We start from the raw sequence: 18,848 nt of genomic DNA, 5'->3' as shown, positions 1-18,848 counted from the left end.
AAATGTCTCCTTCTCCTTCCACATCCCGAGCATTTCTTGCTCCACCTTCTGCCCGTCTCTTTTGATTTTCATCCACTCCTTCTTTATCATTTGCAACTCTGCTCCGACCTTCTCTGTCTTTCTAAGCATCTCCTTTGAGGTCTCCTTCTCCTGCTCTTCCTTCTCTTTTTCCTTGCTCAGTTTAAGTCTTTCTTCGGCCTCCATCACCAGGGCCTCTCTTCTCTTGACTGCCACCATATTTTTCTCCATCTCTTTCTCCATCTGTTTCTTGGCCTTGAGAAATGTCTCCTTCTCCTTCCACATCCTGAGCATTTCTTGCTCCACCTTCTGCCCGTCTCTTTGGATTTTCACGCTCTCCTTCCTCATCATATTTAACTCTGCCTCTGCCTTCTCAGCCTTTCTAAGTATCTCCTTTGAGGACTCCTTCTCCTGCTCTTCCTTCTCTTTCATGAGGATCTTGATCCCACTGTCCATCTCCTCCCTCTCCCTATTGAACTCATTCCTGTCCTCCTGCAGTCTTTCTGCCTTTCTGGCCAGGATCTCCTCCTCCCTCTGCCTAACTTTCTGGTCCCTTCTCTTTTGTTTCTCATATTCCTCTATCTTTTTCTCAAACTCTGCCTTCTCTGTCTTAATCCTCTCATGCTCCTTCCTGATATCCTCAATACTCATATATATTTTCACCTCCATTGTTTTTATGCACCTACAGTAGATAGAACACAAACAAAAATTATTGAAATAATCTCCACACACCCATACTATAATGCAACAGGAATGTCAGAAAGATTCCCCAAATGAGAATGGGATAACAATCTTTGAGTTTGCCCTCCTGAATCAGTCAACAAATACCAATACACCGATTGGCAGCAAAGAAATGTTATTATCTATAATGTGCGTTCGGCTGGCGTCATAATGGGTTTGGAATGACTATCATGGTAATTCACTGCCTAACAACTCTTATCAGCGTTCGATGCAATGGTTCGAAGTGACTTGGTCCTGTCAGAGGCCTATGTTAGAGTCAGCAAAAGCTTCCAGTGTGGGTTGGCTGGCTATGTTTGTTGACACGCCTTGAAATATAGCCTACAATTGTGGCCAACAGGTCAAATATCAGTGGCCATATAATGGGCACATTTTATTAACTGGAATCGGCCTGGTACAGGTAGGAGCCTATAGGCTAATAAGCAGAAGACCTCGGCAAAATTAAAATAGCCCTAATTCAATTCATGGGTTAGGTCTGGGTTAGGTCATTTAGGTCTCTCATAATAATAATAAAAAATATATTTTATTTGGAATGTGTTTTTCATTTGTAGCTGACAATTTCAAAGCCTGTGCAGTTGAGTGCAATAGACACACGAACAAAAACACAAACAAAACACTAACAACAACAAGAGGACAGGACCTAAAGGAAGGCCTTTCTAAAGATGTGAGTTTTTAGGCATATAGAAATATCCAACGCTGAATTCGACTTAATGGGAATATCATCTCCTAGTGACAGATATCTCTCAGTGACATTTTTACGCGTCCCTTGTCCAAATGCTGTAAAGGTAGTCGGCCTATGCCGTCTCAAGTATTTACAAATACAAGTGTTATAAAACTATACTATATGTCAACTATACTACATCTCTGGCCTACATTAGCCTACCTCAGTCAGTAGGCTGTGTATAAGCGCCGAATCTTCCGGTTATAATCTCTTTATATCTCACTCTGGTAATACTGATTGCACAGGTTCAGGTTGCGTCTTAGCTCGTTATGCCACTGAACTAAAAGTTCAAGAACTTTGTGTATTATTGCAGAACATTCTCAATTCTGTGTACATATCAACGTCATAATGATACCAATAGCAACGCATTTTGGGTGGAATCCTAACTCCAAATCCGCGCGCGTAAATCTTGCATTCATGTCAATGGGAAATTGATTCGATTTACACGCGGATCGGATTCCACTGCAATACACATTTAAGTTTAAGTTCATTTGAATTTATAGTGCATTTTACCCACAATATACGGCTTACACAAAAGTAGCCTACAAGACAAATACAACATTTGAAAAAACATATTGCATAGAATCAAATTTGGGGATATACAGGTTTTTTTTCTTTATAAAGTACATTACAAACATAAAGTCTCATAAAGTACATTACAAATACGAAACAATTATTAGTCATATTTTTTATTAGTAATAATAATAAGTATTTTATATTTAATACAAAATAGATTAAATGGTGAAATTGGTGTGTATAAATATATAAAACTTGACTCATAATCCGTATAGTGCTGTTTTTGGAGTAATTACTAATTACTAGTAATTACTAGTGTGTGCGGACTGAGCTCCCTGTCCCGTCTTTCTGCTGTGGGGCAGCGGAGCACTCTGCCCCATCGTTGCGAGGGGAACAACGTGAGCGTGTTTGGCGTAAGCAGGAAAAACCTCACGCAAATTATATTGGGTATGAATTCTGCCTAGCAACAGGTGGCGAAAAACTATTAAACGCTAATGTCGTTAACGTGGTCTGACATGACAGGAAATAATCATAAAGCAATTCAGTTCATCTACTGTACATCTATCGCTAATGCTAGCTAGCTAAAGTTTTCACAATGAATCGTGTAGATTATTTGTTGACCATGCGGTTTAGTATATTGCCTTTGGAAGAGAAGTTGGAGATAAAACGTTTCGGGCCAACAGGAATGGTTTGACAAAAAGAGATGGCTAACCGCTACCACCTCGAAACATGCGCTGTTCTGTTTCCCATGTATGATTTTTGGTGGAGACTATTTGGGCATCGGCTGGATTCAAAGACATTATACATCTGTCAGAACAGAACAGACACCAGCGACTGAACGGCCTTGACATGATTTCCATTGAAAATGCATTGATCCAGGGACAGATGGATTTCAACAGTAAAGTCATCGAGAGGTTTGCTGAAGCAACGAACCGCCGCGCTACTTTCCTATTCAAGTGAGCAGGTCTGTTTGGACATGTATGACAAATGGACAATGCGCCGTTCACTGTAGACTATATTGCTTTTGTTTTGTAGTCATTTTAAACGTTATACTACCTGTGATATAAAGTGGAGGACTAAATGTTACGTATAGGCCTAATATCTAGACCGTTGATGGGCACACTTGTTACTTGTCGCTTTCAGAACCCTGGACTGGGCTCGGGCTGTATATTCATATAGTTCCGTTAATTAGTCTAGCCTACTTTCCGTGATTTAATGTGACTTTTGTAGTGTGTTATAGCCTCTGCACTGATGATATTTATTTCACATTTAAAATAATACAATTGATAAAACCTGATTAAACTTTCCTACAAGTTAACGATGTGCCGAATGCTTGTATTTTGATTAAACATGCAAGTTATTGAAGACACGTGTCTGTCTCATCTTTTTACTTTGTTGCAGTATAGGCGTTCTGTGTCGCGCTGAAGCGTATGAAGTGTATTCAGTTATGGGGTTTACTGTACATACTTTTTCTCTGCACTGTTCCTGCTGCAGAGGATGCGTAAACGATTTTCCCATGTTGTTTTTTGGTTGTGGTCTGTGTTTATACATTTAGGCTATTAGTTGTATCCTACTTTTCAGTTTTACAAGTCAAATCTTATGACAGATGAGATGGCACTTCAACCGATAAAATGCAGGTACATTTTGACTACTGCTGCACTACGATACCCATAGATAGACCCAATACATTGGTAACTGCACTACTTATACAGCTCATATACTGCTTATACTGTTCATACTGCATTCTATATTTATTCTGCTTATAATGTTACTGTTAACACATATATTGCTTATACTGCACTACTTATACTGCTCATATACTGCTTATACTGCTCATATACTCCTTATACTGCACTACTTATACTGCTCATATATTGCTTATACTGCTCTACCGGTATACATTGTTCACATTGCACTTTTCTGCTTTTTTGCACTTCTGGTTAGACGCTAACTGCATTTCGTTGTCTCTGTACTTGTACTCTGCACAATGACAATAAAGTTGAATCTAATCTAACACCTATTTATTGTCATGTTTTGATGGCATGTTGTTCATTCTCATGTTATGATTTAGTTTGTGATTATACACACGTTTTTAGCGTGATGATAGAGACCCACTACCAGACGAGTACAAAACATGCACAAGTCACATGCAAATCCCTGCCCTGCAGACGACAGACAACAACTGTCTCTGTACAACTAGTCCTGGACCTCCACTATTAGACAGATACAAAGAGAGCAGCATACAGTAGCAGCAGAGCCCAGAGGCAAGGCGAGGCAAGGCAAGGCAAGGCAAGTTTATTTATATAGCACATTTCATACACAGAGGCAATTCAAAGTGCTTTACGTAAAATAGATAAAAAGGAAACAGCATGACATTTTTTTTTGAATAAAAACGCATAAAAGACATAAAAAAAGAATAAAAGTCACAGTGCATTTTAGGGTCACAGTGCAATTATTAGCACCAATTTAGTTTCAATTTAAGGCAAAAGCGAAGCCCTTTTTTTTTTTAAGCCCATTTTTGAAAGTAGCCAGTGTTGGGGCTGATCCTAGATCTATGTGTAACATAATAACTGAGAGACCTGCAGCAGGGCAGGTCCTCATCACTGGCTGTCTGCTTTGAGCTGGTTGTCGTTGGACTCCTGGCAGCGGGACAGGTCCATCTCAATGGGGATCTGGTGAGAGTTGACACACAGTTAAAGTATGAAGGAACGAGTAAAACAGATGTCAGCGTTACACTATGAATGTTACCTAATACAGTGTCACTGTTACGTTCGGGTAGCATTGCACTATAAATTCAAATAAACTCAAACTCCTGGACAACCTCTCTTGGGTCGACATACATTAAAATGGCCCTATGAAGTCTCGAGGGAGTTTTGCAGAAATACAAATAGCTTTTTTTTTAAATCTCACACTTCCATCATTTAGTAGGTAGCCTATACTGAGGATGATTGGCGCCTAGTACTGAAAAATGCAATCTGGGAAATTAAATGGGGAGTACATACTCATGCAGTACGCAAGTACAGAATTGTAGTATGGGGGTTCAAACCCGGGTCTCCCATGTGGAAGACACAAACGCTACTATTAAGCCAAGAGGACATCCTCAAGGTCTGAGGGCGACACTTCAGTTTACATGTCTCAGGCAGGGCTACCTCATCACCCGAGTGTGATTCCAAAATCACCTCTGCTACATATAGAAACGCAACAAAGTCATAGGTACAAAATTATATTTACAATCATTGTATCATTATTTTGTCTCACCTCTGTCTCTTTGCAGACGGTGAAGTTGAACCTCTGTAGAATCTCCACCATCGCCAGTTTCATCAATACCAGAGCGAATCGCATCCCGATACAGTTCCGTGGGCCCAACCCGAACGGCATGTAGGTGTATGGGTCGATGCTCTCCTTGTTCTCCTTACTGAACCTACACACGGAGAGTTCAGAGGAGGAGGGGTTAAAGAACATATCAATTAAATCACAGTAATATGATGGTTATACATGGTTGAAGAAACCTGTTTGTGTTTGGTCGTCGCATTTAGGTTTGTTTTATGGTTGTTTGTGGAACACTGCTCTTATCGTTGCTGTTGTGATTGATATTGTGGTTGTGGTTAAGATGTGGCCCATTACCTCTCTGGTTTGAACTCCTCTGGGTCTTCCCACACATCGGGGTCACGGTGCAAGGTCCAGATGGGTATCATGATGACCATACCCTTGGGGATGGTGATGCCGCAGATCTCAACAGATTTCTTGGCGACTCTTTCAAGTCGATGGGGTACAACCTGAGAGACTCGTTGATAACGCTGTCTAGATAGTCCATCTGCATCAGAGCCTCGTACTGGATAGGAGCCTGCACAGGGATATTACACTCACATGAGCACTAGTGATTGGTCGTTCACGTAGCCGTAGCCCAGAACTAACTCTTTTTCGTCGCAAATCTGAAGAGCTGTTAGTTTTTTGTGTTTTTTTGGGGGGAAATGAACACAGTACTATACTTATTCTAATCTGCATAGCCTAATTTCATGACACCCGCATACAGAACGCCATTACTTTCAATGTACATGTGTAATAGTGTCTTGCTTTTTTGTTATACATGAATAAACAAAAAAATCGCTAAATAATGTTATCTTGATAGTTAGAAGAAAATACATTTAGATTCCACTGAACAATGTAAATGATAGATGTACACAAGGATCAATCAGAAGTCAAAATGCCACTAAACTGGGCTGCTTTTAGTGGATTGACTGCTTGGAATACTGAATGTGCTATAGTCTATTATTTCCTATCACAGTCGACAGACTACAAGAAAACTGTCAGGTGGTTCAAATGTGAATAACTTGGTATCCATTCCATTAACTGTGGCCGGGCAGCACCGAACAGCCCAGAGAACATTACCATGGTGCTTTTGAATATTAGGTCCCTATCTGGCAAAACCTTTATTGATCTTATCTCAGAGCGAAAGCTGCACTGTAATGTTTTTATCTGAAACCTGGCTAAACATGAATGCATGTCAGTCTATTAGAAGTGGGGAAAAAATATATTTTCACTCTATTATTTATCTAGCCATGTCGCTGAGCAGATGAGAATTTCATGATGAATATGAATATGAATAGTACACCATCAACAGCTTCCTCCTGTGATAATGATTTAGCAACCAGCTTCAACACCAAACTAAGGGCAACTATCGACTCTGTAGCACCAGTCAAACTGAAAAAGGCTGTGGCCAAATTTAAAAGAATTTGCAGAAAGTCTGAGCGGACAAAAACTGCAGGTCCACCTTGATATTCTTCGAGAGCATCTTTCTGCTTTTAATAAGGCAATAAAAAAACGCCAAGACAGACGGGATCATTTCTCAAAATTGATAATGAATCATAACAACTCAAACAGTGCTCTTTTCAACGATTGACAGCCTTATAAATCCCGCCCACAAGACACCTGGTGATCTGCTCTCCACCTACAAATGTGAGGAATTTGCAACATACTTCTGAGATAAGAGAACCAATATTAGGTGAGGAGGATCACTCAGGCAAGACCTGAAGATGTGTTTGATGACTTGTTACCCCACCTTCCACCACACGGAAGCACTATGAACTCTTTTGCAGTGGTCATACAGAAATGCTCAGCAAAGTGGGGGTCTGTTCATCTGCACCTAAAACTACCATGGTGAAACCCCTCCTGAAGAAAAGTAACTTAGACTCTTCAGTCCTTTGCGATTTTAGGCCAATCTCCAACCTTCCCTTTTTAAGCAAAAAAATAATAATTCTTGAAAAAAAGGTGTTCAAACTGTTAAATGATCTCCTTATTCCCATTTGACATGTTCCAATCTGGCTTTTGTGCCGATCATAGCACTGAGATAGCACTATGTTGTTAAGTTATTAACTAGGTTCTTAATGACCTTAGAATTAATTAATTAATGCTGATGCCAAAATGCTCTTTGTCCTTGTCCTGGTCAAACTGTCTGCACACTTAAAGACACTACTTACAGTAACACTAAGCACCAGGCAAAAAAACAAGGTGTTACCATTGACTCAGATCTTAATTTTGAAACCCATATCAAGAATGTGACTAAAACATATTTGTATCACTTAAAGAAGAGTAAGTAAGTTTGCCGGAAATCTGCCATCGTGGAGAAATTCTGTCTGAAGTTGTCCAAACAACAACATCCTCCCTAATAATAATATATCCCCCCGAAATGAACTTGCAGTGTTGGACATTAGCTGTTGTGTTTCTACATGCGCACACGATTGGGAGAGGCAGCCACCAGAGAAAGGTCAGTCTACTCCCCTAGAACACCCCTGGCACTCACAACATGTTTATATGCAAACCGAATGTCAGGTAGGACACTGCATTTTAAAAAGCGTGTTTTCCGAACCAAAACAGCGTTCGTAAATGAAATATTTATTCATAAGGGATTTATTATAAGGGATCTTGTTCCCTGATCGCTACCGATTAAAGATAGTCATTACAACCGTTAGGAAGCTTTTAGAACGCTTGAATATTACATGGACCTTTACAGAACACAGGTGTAAAGGTGCAACCTTTCCTCTCCCAGGCTGACACTGAGAGACGAATGCATGCTTGTATTACTAGCAACTTTGATTACTGTAACACTCTCCTGTCTGGTCGACCAAAGAAAGCTCTTGGCAAATGATACAAAATGCAGCAGCACGAGTCAGATGGAGAGCACATATCACACAAGTCTCTGCACTGATTACCTGTTAGTTTTATAATTTATTTTAAGATAATTGTATTAGTTTAGAAATCACTCTATGGTCATGCACACCACTGCATGTCAGACATGCTTTTAAGGTATATACCCTGTAGATCCCTCAGGTCCTCAGGTACTGGCCTTTTAACTATTCTGAAGATTCCAACAACACCTATCTACTTCCTGTTTCAAATGAATAATACTGGGCAGAAGTCTGCACAGGGATGCTACAGACACATTAGCACACTGCAAAATACTGTCACCTATCTAACCATCTGTAGAAGTCAGGGGTTACACACTCATCAGTACCCTCTAAAACACTGTCACTATCATATTTCCTGTTCCACATGAATAGTACTATATAGGAGTCTGCAGAGGGGTTACCTTGTTGGGAAACACAGTGTCTATCTCCTCCTGCAGCTTGGTCATGATGTGAGGGTTGGTTGCCAGATTGTAGGCCAGGAAGGACAGAGAGCTACTGGTGGTCTCATAGCCAGCAAAGATGAACATCATTGCCTGGGATAAGATCTCATGGTCACTCAATCCTATGATGATGGGAGAAATGGGGTGGTAGGTGTGAGAAAGGGACGAAGTAGAGTATTTCCACGGTGTGTTTGTAGGTATAGGTGTTTGAGGCAGGTACTGTATGTGTGTGTGTTAGATGCTAGTATACAGTGTGTATGTGTGTGTGTGTGTGTGTGTGTGTGTGTGTGTGTGTGTGTGTGTGTGTGTGTGTGTGTGTGTTTAAGGCAGGCACCTTTACTCTGCTCCTCTCCCTTTGAGTTGCTGTCTTTCTGTGAGTCTATCATCAGCTGCAGGAAATCTACCCGACTCTGGAAGCAGGCTTACGTCAGATCAAAATCACATGAGAACTACCAGATGCTACCAAATCTCTACAATTGTATTACACAATACTGGCTGAAGATCGTATATTTGATCAGTTATATTTACATACCTTCCTGGTGCTAGCCACGCGATTGGACTTGATCTTCTGAAAGACAGCGTAGAAGAAATCTGTGACCGAGGCAGGGAATAGGGATACCTCCATGTTTGCCATAACAGGACCCATGAAGGGGAAGAATGCTGGACGGACAGGAAATGCCACGGTTACAAACAGGAACAGGAAATACCATGATACGTGACTCCAATCCTATTCAATGCACAGCCCTGTCCAGAAACAACTCCTAGGCTCTATCCCTAGACACTTCTGTATCCAGTCCACTCAGATCTCCAAGTGTCCAGCATTTAGGAACTAGAGGTTGGTTCTGGACAGGGCCCATGTGTTTGTCAAATGAGTAGAGCTCAAACCATTGGCAGTGTGGTTTATGTCAGTCTAATCAATAAAATCGATAGCTTCATTTATTAAGCACAAAATGACTGAAAGCTATATGGGGGCAGTTGTACCGACTGTGAGGAACAGTGGGCTGAAGATGTCAAACTTGAGCATTTTCTTGATGTTGGTCACAAAGGGGTCGGAGGGGTTGTGGAGGGAGTCGATGTCGACACTGAATGAAGTACTGACGACCACATCCATACTGTATGGTCCAAAGAACCTGGAACACAACCACACAATCTCTGACCACCAGAATCACAACCACAAAATTAAAGGGGGAGTTCACTGAAATTACAAATTCACCTTATCGTCTCGGAGATAAATACTCACTCCTTTAGTTCAATGGGCTCATCGTTATCAGCCGTCTTCTTCAGATTGCTGACCAAGTTACCAGAGTGCTGCTTCATGATCCTGAGCATCTGAGTTGGGAAGGATACATGGAAAAATATCATGATTGATACGTGGATTAATATGTGCAAAACATATATTAATATCATGTTTGAAACAGGAATTATTTTAATGTTTATATAGCCTGAGAATATACATCCATACAGGATACATTATGTATATAGTCAAAAAATAAGTGACTCCAAAGATGAACTATTATTCTATACTCTGTCATCTGACCACTGAACTTATCGAAGATAAGATCAAATATACTTTATTGTCCCGGATGAAAATTTGTCTTGGATTAATTAATTAAAGTTGCTGCTTCACACAACAACAAACAACAATGAATACACACTATACACATAGTACAAATCACACACACACTCTCACACACACACACACACACACACACACGCGCGCGCGCGCGCGTCAGAGTTGTCAGTCATTCATTTATTTGTGTTGTATAAAGGAATGAATGAAAGAAGGAGAGGAGAGATGGGACTGTACCTCTTTGATCCGCCCACTGGTGAAGGAGGGAGACAGGACACTGCGGATCCGTCTCCATGCATCATCCTCAGCGATAAACACGGCGTCATACAGAGGCCCGTTGAGATAGATATTCTAGAAAAATAATAATAATTATAAACTGCAAGATTAACCTACTATTAATAATGCTATAATAACAATGATATTATCTATTTAAGGAGCCCTTATGTTTTTTTCCCCATACAACAACTTCAATTTAGCGTATTACCCTCCTGTTAGTGAAAAGGGAGTTGCATTCCTTGATGAGGATGGTTTTGATCATGGCTGTGTCCATGATACACAGGATGGGCTGACGGCCATCATAGATCCTACAGACCAGCAAAAACAAAGATAGCCTCAATTCTTCGTGGCATTTATTCCACAAGATGTTGGAAACATTCCTTTGAGATTCTGTTCCATGATGACATGATTGCATCACTCAATTCCTGCAGATTTTTCAGGTTCACTTTCAAGATGTGAATCTCCCGTTCTACCACATCCCAAAGGTGTTCTATTGGATTCAGATCCTGGGAAGGCCACTGAAGAACACTGAACTCATTGTCATGTTCATGAAACCAGTTTAAGACAACTTTTGCTTTGTGACATTATCATGCTGACATTATCATACTGGAAGTAGCCATTAGAAGATGGGTCAATTGTGGCCATGAAGGGATGCACATGGTCAGCAACAATACTCAAATAGGCTGTGGCATTCAAGCGAATATACCGTAGATAGAGACAGACAGACCCATCACAGATCCTGCACTCTTAGAAAAAAAGTGCTACCTAGAACCAAAAAGGGTTCTTCTTCCACTCTCCCTTTGAAGAAACCTTTTGGGTTCCATGTAGAACCCTTTTCCACAGAAGGTTATACAGTACCGTGCGAAAGTAATGGGACAGTGAAGCATTTTTTCTTCTTTTTGGAGTTGAAATGAGAACGTAGAGATTCTCATCTTTTATTTGATGTTATTTGTGTACATATTGGTTTATCATTCAGAAATTACAACACTTTTATGCATAATCCCCCTATTTCAGGCTACACAAAAGTGATGGGACAATTGGCTTGACAGGTGTGTTCGTCAGGTGTGTTCCGTCACATAATTTGTGCAGTCTGCTATTGGTGTCTTGTCAACATGAGGACCAAAGAGATGTTATTGAAAGTCAGGGAAGCCATTATGATGCTGAAATATCAGAAAAAAATGAAACATTAAAACCTTAAACCTACCAACATCAACAGTTTGGAACTTCATTAAAAGGAAAGAAAGCACTGGTGAGCTAAGAAATCGCAAATGGCAAGGAAGACTTCCAGTGGATAACCAAAGAATGCTCACCATAATAAAAAATAAAAAAAACAACAACATCTGCCCCATAGATTAGGAACACTCTCCAGGAGGTAGGCGTCAATGAGTCAGAGACTACCATCCGCAGAAGACTTCACCAGCAGAACTACAGAGGCTACACTGCAAGGTGCAAACCACTACTCAGCCATAAAAACAGGCTGGCCAGGTTACGGTTTGCTAAAAAGTACCTAAAAGAGCCTGCAGAGTTCTGGAAAAACATGTACCGGAGAAAGTGTGGAGAAAAAAAGGAACTGCCCAATATTCACAGCATACCACATCATCTGTGAAATATGGGGGAGGGGGTGTTATGCCTTGGGCATGTATGGCTTCCACTGGAACTGGCTCACGTCTCCTTTGATGAGGATGAATTCGGAAGTGTTCAGAAACATCTTGTCAGTCCAAGTACAAGTTAATTGCTCCAAACTCATTGGACGGCATTTCACCATACAGCAGGACAATGACCCAAAACATACTGCCATAGCAACTAGGAAATTATTCAGGGCCAAAAAGTGAATCCTATAGAATCCTATAGAACATGCATTTAATTTGCTGAAGAGGAGGACAAAACATCCTAAAAAAACAAACAACAATCGCTACAATATAGGTCTGGCAGAGCATTACCAGAGAAGATACCCAGCGTCTGGTTGGGTCAATGGGTCACAGACTTTTGCACTTTTGCATACAAAGGATTGGGGACCAAATACTGAACATGAGTGCTTAATTTGGACATTTGCATAATGCAAAAGAAGAAAAAATGCTTGTCCCATTACTTACGCAGGGCACTGCAAATGGAACCCATAAGAGTTATTCAACCAAAGAATCCTTTTAGAACCCTTTTTTTCTTTATTTTTTTAATTACATTTTTGCCCTTTCAATGACATGGAGGGAAGACTCGTGCTCAGAGGCAATATAGGAGCCTCAACCAATGAGAATCCAGGATGTTGTCAAACATTGGCAACGCACAAGTTGTGTTTGGGACTGTAACAAGTCCGTGACACAGAGGCGGAGTCGAGGTACTGTTTTCTGGGAGTATCCCGTTTATTTTCATAAAATGTTAGTAATAATTCCAATGTTCGTAATAATTTCAATGTTCGTAACACAACGCCACTCGGCGACTTTCCAGTCGCCCTCCTTCTCCCTCGAACGCCGAGGCACACACATATTAAACCATCTAGTCAACGAGGCTTCATTTGCAACAGGTGTGCAACGGAGCCTCGCCGACGTCACCCTGGCCACGGTCCTGTAGCTCCCTCTACAGGCCGAACGCTGCATGTCCCCCCACATACCCCCACCACCCGACACAGGCCGGGGACACGACGGCTGACAACCTACTCCCCCCCCCCCCCCCTGCACGGGAGAGGAAGTCTGCCACGACCATCTGCGCCCCCGGTCTGTGCACGACCGAAAAGTTGAAGGCGAGATACCACCGGTGGAGCCACTGGAGGGGAGCATGGTCGGAGTAGAGGGTGAAAGCGCGACCCAGCAGATAGTAGCGGAGGGCGCCGACCGCCCACTTGATGGCCAGGCACTCCTTCTCCACCGTGCTGTACCGGCCCTCCCTCTCCGATAGTTTGCGGCTCAGGTACAGCACCGGCCGGTCAGCCCCCTCCACCCGCTGGGTCAGCACTGCTCCCAGGCCTCTATCCGACGCGTCCGTCTGTAGGGAGAAAGGGAGGTTAAAATCAGGCGCATACAGGACCGTTTCTCCACAAAGAGCTCCCTTAAGGGCCTCGAACGACCCCTGGCACTGGCCCGACCATTGGACCGGATCCGGGGCACCCTTCCGGGTGAGGTCCGTCAAGGGACTGGCCAGCTCTGAAAACCCCGGCACGAACTGCCGGTAATAGCCAGCCAGCCCCAGGAAGGCCCTCACCTCCTTCTTTGTCTTGGGCCGCGGAGTGGCTGCGATGGCCGCAGTCTTTTCAATCTGTGGCCGCACCTCCCCCCGACCCAAGTGGTACCCCAGATACCGGATCTCCCTCCGCCCGATCACGCACTTCTTCGGGTTGGCCGTCAGCCCCGCCTGCCTCAGGGACCTCAGGGTCCATGAGGCGCTGAAAAGTGGCTGGGGCTCCGAACAACCCGAAAGGGAGCACCGTGAACTGGAATAGCCCGAGCGGAGTGGAGAATGCAGTTTTCTCCCGGGATACCAGCGAGAGTGGAATCTGCCAGTATCCCTTCGTGAAATCCAATGTCGTGAAATACTTGGCCGTGCCAAGCCGGTCCAAGAGCTCGTCAACCCGGGGCATCGGGTAGGCATCGAACTTGGATTACTTGAAACAATGCCTGCGCTACACTCCTGGCAGAGATATTGCGCAGCGGTATTGCCTCGGGGTATTGGGTTGCGTAATCTATCAAGACCAACACAAATCGATATCCCTGTGTACACCGATCAAATGGCCCGATAATATCCATCGCAATGCGGTCGAATGGGTTCTCGACCAATGGTAAGGGCCGCAAGGGGGCCCGTGGAATGGGATTTACCAACTGACATTCGCGCACCACCTAGGCACCTCTGCCCGAATTCCCGGCCAATAAAATCGAGCCATTATACGGTTTAGTGTCTTATCATAACCTAAATGGCCCGCCATGGGGTTGAAATGAGCCGCCTGGAAGACCATTTCCCGGCGGCTACGGGGAACCAACAACTGGGTTACTTCCTCCTGGCTATGTGAGTCACGACTTACTCGGTACAACCTGTCGCTGATAATCGCGAAATAGGGGTGGGCGCGTACTGCGTCTGGCCGTACCAAAGTACCATCAATCGCTATCACTTGGTCATAGGCCGATCGTAGGGTCTCGTCACGAGACTGCTCGAGGGGGAAGTCACCTAGCAACGGATAGTTCGGCGGGGGAATCTCGGGTTGAGACCCCCCCGCCGGCTCCGGCTCCTCGGCAGTGTCGCGAGGCGCCGCCTCAGCACAGAACACATTACCCGCCTCACACCTCCCTCTCTGTCGTGCACGCACCCCGGTAGCCCTGCTTACCACTTGAGGAAACCCCTCCCAATCTACACCCAGAATAAGGGGATGCGTGAGGCGCGGGCTAACCGCCGCCTGTACACTATGCTTTTTCCCTTCAAAATGAATCTTGATCGTGACCACGGGATATTCGTGAATGTCCCCATGCACACACTTCACCAACACCCTCGATGCCTTTAACAATGCCCCCGGTCGAACCAGGCGCTCCTGGATCATGGACTGCATGCAGCCCGAATCCAAGAAGGCCTGGTGCATATCATGTTGTATCCTTACCGGAACACGATACGCCGCTCCTGGTCCGGGGGGAGGGCCCGGAATGTCGCCGATGCGGACGACCTGCCCCACCTCCCTCACTGGGCACTCCGCCTGTACATGGCCCGGCCGTCCGCATCGCCAACACACCCCCCCTGTCGCTCGGGGTGCTTCCTGTGGGGCCAGGGCTGGTTCTCGACATGCCTGCCCCTGCCATCTCGTCCTCGGGGCGGGCGCCGGTCTCTCCTCCTCCGTCACCATGGCTCCTTCCGGGCGCCGGACCCCCGCCCCCTGGCGCGGGGCCGGGGTTGGTCATCGGGGCTCCTGCGGCGGGAAGGAGATATCGTCCTCCACCAAGGTAACGGCGGCCGCGAGATCCTGGGGCCGGTGGTACTGGACCCAGGCGGCGGTCCGGGCCGGGAGCCCCGTGGGGAATTGCTCCAACACCACCCGGTCCCCGACCTCCTCCGACGAGCTGTTCCCTGGGTCCAGCCACCGCCGCGCGCTGTCCCGCAGCTGCTGGGCGTAGGCAAAGGGCCGGCTCCCCTCCTCCATCATCAGGGCCCTGACGAGCTCCAGGAGGAGGGTACGGTCCTCAGCCCTTGCCGTCACCATCTCCCTCACCGCGGTCTGGTGCTCCTGCTGGAGGTGGGCCTGCTGCTCCAGTATAAGGGCCATCCTTCCGATAGCCGCGCTTAACGCCTCCATTCCCTTTTTTTCTCCGCCTTCGCTGTGCCCCATGTTGGGCGCCACTGTAACAAGTCTGTGACACAGAGACGGAGTCGAGGTACTGTTTTCTGGGAGTATCCCGTTTATTTTCATAAAATGTTAGTAATAATTCCAATGTTCGTAATAATTTCAATGTTCGTAACACGCCACTCGGCGACTTTCCAGTCGCCCTCCTTCTCCCTCGAACGCCGAGGCACACACATCTTAAACCATCTAGTCAACGAGGCTTCATTTGCAACAGGTGTGCAACGGAGCCTCGCCGACGTCACCCTGGCCACGGTCCTGTAGCTCCCTCTACAGGCCGAACGCTGCATGTCCCCCCACAGGGACCATACTACAGAATACTTAAAAGCTTAAAACTTAAATCGCTCAATAACAGATTCAAATTATTAATGTGGAAGCATGAAATTGTTGCTTGGGCAGTGTACATTGCATCAAGACAGATCATTTGTCTTGGTGTACGAGACCATTTCGTCGGTTGGATCGTCTGTGTTTGTGAAAATCTCACGGTGTCCGCCTGGTTTAAGAGTGTATACTGTAGACACTGAGAGATACATATATCCATCATAGTTAACAATAACCAGGATCAGTTTAGCAGACTCAGCCCCACAGTTTCCCATATTTCTGGAAGCTCTCTGTGTCAAAATTGGTGAAACCACCCTGGGAACAAAAAACAAAACAAAGAAATAGCCAGATCATAAATGCTTGTCATAAACCTGAACTGTGGCTTAGTTTATGATGGCCCTTTTCCACTACAGACCGGCTCCCACTCCTCTCTTTTCGTTTTCGTTCAAAAGCTTTATTGCCCATTTTTCTGGGTAAAACAATTCATATTCAGCTCCCATGGCTTTCACCACAACAACACACATCATGGATGAGTCTACAATGTTGTTGTTTATGGGCTTAATCTCCTGGGTAAACCTTCTTATATCCCATCATCGTCCCGAGGAAAGGGATGGGTTTGAGACAAGGAATGCCTCGTTTTTTTAATATTCCATATGGCCAGTATCCATACCTGGTCAGAACAAATATAAATCAACAATCTGACTTGAAACAAAAGCAAAACGATCAAGTCATAGGTATCATTGAAACTGTTAGATAACTGTAATTATCAATACTATCATTTGTATGTATTATCACAACTAACTAACTAACAAATAATATTTTTTATTAAAACTTCTTACACTACGATCAGAGTGATGAGTAAGGCAAGGAGAGTTCATGTCTCGGTGGAGAAGTACGGAAGGTAACCCATCTTTACAGGTTCAATCGCTTCTTCTGAGTAACCCCGGACACGTCTGCTGAAGTGATTATTTTATCCCGTCATGACACCTGTGTTTCAGATCATGAAACACAGGCGAAAGAGTATGTGAGAGGTGAAGTTGAAGCCATGGCTAGTGAATGATTGAAAGGATCCCTGCGCAGAGGGCAACACTCAGTGATGTTATTGTCGGCCTTTATCTTAACATCCTGCTAATAGTTGCTGCCTGTTTGATCCCTATCGGGTTTTAATAGTTTGCAGACCCATTGAATCAAGAAGGACTATGGGGCAAATATTTTTGGGCAAATATTTTCTTTCGAGTAATACTGAATTTTACATATTTGAACTCCTCTAAAAATGTGTTATGTTCTTTACATGTATGCACTTGTTTTATATCATTGGCTCCTAAAAACAGTATTTCAAAATACTAGTTCAAAACACATCACATATTACAGTAATGAAGCAACTGATTAACATGAATACAGTGCTCTTCATAAGTATTGGAAAGAGGAAGCATTTTCTGTTCTTTTAGCTCTACACTTGGATTTGAAATCAAACAAATATTATGGGGTCAAAGTAGAGATTCTCAACTTTAATTCAATGGGTTTTTAAAAAAACATTTGTAAACATACTCCCACTATTTCAGGGCTTCAAAAGTATCATATAATGTCCAAATAAAGTACTAATGTTTCGTATTAGGTCAACAATCTGCCTGAAGTCTGCGACCCCACCAGGCACTATCCACTATCCACTATCCACTATCCACTATCCACTATCCACTCATCTTTAGAAAATCATTGACATTTCCACATGGTATTGTGTCATAGAGTAGCTTCCCTACAGCAATATTATCTTGACATTGGGATCCTTTGTCCAAACCATATTTCAGGGTGTATGTTTGGTTGCAGGGGCCCAGGCTGTGCTCTCTGACTGCTCCAACTGTAGTAGACCCTGCAGTGAGGAAGAGGTCAACATGCTGCAGTACCGTCAGCCAATCACACACAAGAACCAACAGATCGCCAAGACCTCCATTGTACCATGCACGCACGCACACACACACACACACACACACACACACACACACACACACACACACACACACAAACACTGTCTCAACAGCTCCTTCCTTCACTCTCACTCTCTCTCTCTGTAGGTGGGTCAGGCTGCGTATTCAGCCTCTAAGGGGGGTATTGTTGGGATGACTCTACCCATCGCCCGAGACCTGGCACCCATGGACATCTGTGTGGTCACCATCGCACCCAGTCAGTAAACACACACACATACATACGCACTCTTTCACACACTCCTCCCCCCCCCCCTTCCTCTCCATATCAGACAACCTCTCTCTCCCTCTCCTTAGGTCTGTTCTCCACTCCTCTCCTGGCGGGTTAACCTGAGAAGGTGCGTTCATTCCTGGCCCGCCAAGTGCTCTTCCCCTCGCGCCTGGGAGACCCTGCAGAGTTTGCCCACCTGGTGACATCACTGGCTGAGAACCCCATGATCAATGGAGAGGTCATCAAACTGGATGGAGCTATCCGCATGCAGCCCTGAGAGAGAGTGAGTGTGTGTGTGTGTGTGTGTGTGTGTGTGTGTGTGTCTGTGTGTGATCCAAGGTATACCACTGTGACAGCTCCGATGTGTGTGTGCATGTGAGGTGTGTGTTCATGTCTGGTACTCCAAGCTCTGCTGTACTGTACGCTCCATGCAGTTTTGTTTTGTTTTGTAAACTGATCCAGTAATAAACTTCTAATGAGTCTGAGTCTCTCCTCCTCTGTGTCTGTGTAAAGTGAGGTCAGTAGGAGCTAATAGGACAAATGAAACAAGAATGAGCCTTATGAGGCA

General features: G+C 44.3%; 1 pseudogene across 1 annotated transcript in view; it reads right to left on the bottom strand.

The window, feature by feature from the left end:
- The window catches only part of LOC310824119, a 62,843-nt pseudogene that overhangs the window by 19,453 nt on the left and 24,542 nt on the right, over positions 1–18,848 (bottom strand). Inside the window, exons 4-13 of the transcript in view lie at positions 16,356–16,405; positions 10,673–10,772; positions 10,426–10,539; positions 9,859–9,947; positions 9,600–9,748; positions 9,151–9,278; positions 8,953–9,028; positions 8,580–8,740; positions 5,618–5,837; positions 5,252–5,414 (exon numbers count right to left, since the gene is read on the bottom strand). The product of the transcript in view is annotated as an uncharacterized misc_RNA (transcript). The remainder of the gene's footprint in view (positions 1–5,251; positions 5,415–5,617; positions 5,838–8,579; positions 8,741–8,952; positions 9,029–9,150; positions 9,279–9,599; positions 9,749–9,858; positions 9,948–10,425; positions 10,540–10,672; positions 10,773–16,355; positions 16,406–18,848) is intronic.

Source organism: Argentina silus (genome assembly GCF_951799395.1).
Source record: "Argentina silus genome assembly, chromosome: Y".
In the NCBI taxonomy this organism is placed as follows: Eukaryota; Metazoa; Chordata; class Actinopteri; order Argentiniformes; family Argentinidae; genus Argentina; species Argentina silus.
This window is presented reverse-complemented; position numbering and strand designations above follow the sequence as displayed.